General features: G+C 38.6%; 1 pseudogene; it reads left to right on the top strand.

Annotated features, from left to right (window-relative positions):
* LOC103398906 (hyaluronan and proteoglycan link protein 1-like) overlaps positions 1 to 828 on the top strand; it is a 6,118-nt pseudogene extending 5,290 nt beyond the window's left edge.
* Positions 829 to 3,282: the final 2,454 nt, after the last annotated feature.

Here is a 3,282-nt window from a genome sequence, read left to right as displayed (position 1 = left end):
AGGAGGTCTGGACTGGTGCAACGCAGGCTGGCTAAGTGATGGCTCAGTGCAGTACCCCATTATTAACCCCAGAGGACCCTGTGGTGGTTCCAACAATGGGCCAGGCATCAGGAACTATGGTGTTCTTGACAAAATGATTCACACCTATGACGTTTACTGCTTTGCGACATCACTCAAAGGTAAGTTTTTATTATATTGCCGAGTTTTGTAATAGAATTACTTGTTAAAGTGATTCTCCTCATGTTGTCTAATAATCTTTCACCAGGTAATTTCTACTGGTTGGTCCAACCCAACAGTCTGACCTTTGATGAGGCTGTGCAGGCCTCACGTGGCAGAAATAGCAAAGGGGGGCCCCATGTTGGCCGCCTGTAAGCTGGAGAACTACGACCGCTGTGATGCTGGCTGGTTGGCTGACGGAAGTGTCCGCTACCCCATCTCCAGGCCCCGCCAGAACTGCAGCCCCACAGAAAGTGCAGTTCGGTTGGTAGGATTCCCAGATAAGACCCAGAAGTCTTATGGTGTGTACTGCTACAAGGCAGACCAGTGAGATGCTTTTTACACTGGGGGGAGCCATAACCACCAAAGAAACACAAATGATAATAAAAATAAAAATGAACAAAAAAGCAGGCAAGCTTTGGATTTTAAATTAGCATGAATTCAGTATGTTTCTAAAGCTGTGATAAAACAGTTGTAATTCATAAAAAATAATTACTTTAGGATTCAATTCCAATGCAGAGAGATAAGTCATAAGGCTCAGAACATAAGTCTGTATAAATAAATGGGAGTTAAAAGAACAGAGTGCTTTTTACTTTATCAGGTGCAAAAAAATAAAACCTTGTAGTGTTAATAACAAGCTACGAATCCAGGGATTCTTAATTTTAACCCATAAAAACTACACAGGATTTTGACATTTTTATCAAAAACATGAATACTAATCTGCCAGACTGTGACCTGTTTACTATTTGATCAACACCACACGAAAAACTAAAATGTTTTTTTTATGTAACCTTGTGTGAATGTTTTAACAAAATGTGTGTGTCATAACATTCTTGATTTTTTTTTTTTTTTGTATTTTTTAAGAAATAAAAATAAAGATTGTCTCACCAATCCAGAAGTTTGCAGTTTAAGGCATCTTATATTCAGAAAACATAAAAAAAAGTTCTAACTGAAATGAAAACAAATCATATACACAATGTTTGCCACCACACAACATTTAAAAAAAAAAAAAAGAAATATTTTTGGCTTTGCCCAGAGTCAATGTCTCTGTCATTGGTGTGGAACCCCAGGGTTCACCTCCTGGACAAGTTTGAATCCCGGTTAGGGCGGTTGGTACCTTCCAGTGGACTCACCACCCACAGGAAGATTCAGGGGGGGTTGGTACGGTACAATGTGATTTGGGTGAAGACTGCTGCCCCCGTGACCCGGTAACGGATAAGCGGATGGAAATGGATGGATGGATGGATGGAAATATTTTCTAAGGCGAAAACAAAAGCTGCCAAATTAATCAACGACCACTAATTCTAGAGACATTTTCTCATTGAAAATCCTTAGTGAAACCACAGAGGAAATAAAATATAAATGATTTTTTTTATTTTTCTTTCTTTTCTTTTTTTACTATTATTACTAACACAGTACTTACAGCAGGTCTATGTAGTATTAGGATGATGGCAATTTAAAAGTTATAAAGGCTCAACTCCAAATTAGAACATGGAAATGTGCTTGAAACAAAAGTGAAGGTATTTTGTATCATATCACAATGTACCTCAATTAAAAAAAACAAAAAAAAAACAGTGTGAAATAAAGAATTACAAAAGTAAATACATTGTTTAAAAGACTCATTTTTTCATAAATAACATTTTGAACATTTTCAAATTCAGTGACGGGCCACACAGTAGAAGTCTGGCTAGTGCTCTTGCTCTACAGCAGAAAGGTTACAGGTTTAAATCCTGGTGGTGTTTGTGGGTTTTCTCTAGGTACTCCTGTTTCCTTACACACAATTTCCACTCTCAAATTTCCACCCTAAGTTGGAAAGGAGTGTGAAATATTTATTTTAATCTGTGTACCTGCCTGTGGGCCAGTGGTAAAAGGATCTGGTCTGTTGGAAGAGGGTCACAGATTAAAATCTCACTTTAACTATGGCGAGCTGAGCACACTGCCCTCAGGAGCAGGTTTTATGATTAGGTATTAGAACAGGTTAGGCCAGGTCTCCAATCTGAAAAGAAATGAGTGGTAGAACATGAACAATTTTCACTTAAACTACACACCTTGATTCCAGAAAGTCCATACAATCTCTAAAAATGATCATTATGAGATTAGAATTAGGAAATATACCAGGACCAACAGAAAAATTAAGAAAAGACTTTTAGGACTGTTGATGAATTATTATATAAAACACACACCAAAATGAGCTTTTGTCTGACTTCCTTCCAACTTGTGGATTGTGTGATTGTCTGACAATTGCCTGCTCAAGTCTATGGTCTAGTCTATGGTTATGTTAGTTTCCCAGCTCCAATATTCTGCTCCTGTCACTGTCACAGGGCTCAAATAACATTTTTTGGTAAAGGTGCACTGGTGCAAAAAACATTACTTGCACCAAAAAAAAACTTTTGTTGTGGTAAACTTGCTATGATTTTGTGGGGCCGAATAAATTCACAAAAACAAATGTAAAAATACTGCATGTAAAAATGTTAATGACAAAAAATGTTAATGACAAAAAACAGCTGCAGCCATGGGCCAAACATGACAGTGTATCGCTATCGCTTTACTACAATACCCAACGCGGCATGCCCCACTGGATCACGTGCACGCTGTAATTTCTCAGACAGCGGTGGATTCTGGAACTCTGGAATTCCCAATGGTCTCCGACTTTTGGCGACCTCCATGCAAGTTACCAGCTTTTACCATATTTGGGGTACCAAAACATTATTTGTGTCACATGATCATCAGCAAATTATCGGGGAAGAGAGCAGGATCTTGGTTTGTCATATGCTGCCAAGGACCATGTTATTTTGATGTTTTTTGAAAGGAAAGTCTCTCACACAGAGTCAGGGATTTCTTCTTCTTCTAAAGGTGATTTATTATGCTCTGGGTTGTATTTCTCCCCATCTTCTTCTGAAACAGGGAAGTCTTGGTGGACATCTGAAAAACTCAGCTCTAGAGCTCGGTCAACGTAATAATCTGCACTCATGGCTTCAGGACAGAGAGAATTCGGGGTACTGTCATCTGCAGCACCTTTATAGTATCTGGGAGTCCACACAGACAAAAGGGCAATATTGTTACATT

Source organism: Cynoglossus semilaevis, unplaced genomic scaffold (assembly GCF_000523025.1).
Source record: "Cynoglossus semilaevis isolate Cse_v1.0 unplaced genomic scaffold, Cse_v1.0 scaffold1636, whole genome shotgun sequence".
Taxonomy (NCBI): Eukaryota; Metazoa; Chordata; class Actinopteri; order Pleuronectiformes; family Cynoglossidae; genus Cynoglossus; species Cynoglossus semilaevis.
The sequence above is the reverse complement of the archived record's forward strand: the minus strand, read 5'-3'. Positions and strand labels throughout refer to the sequence as shown.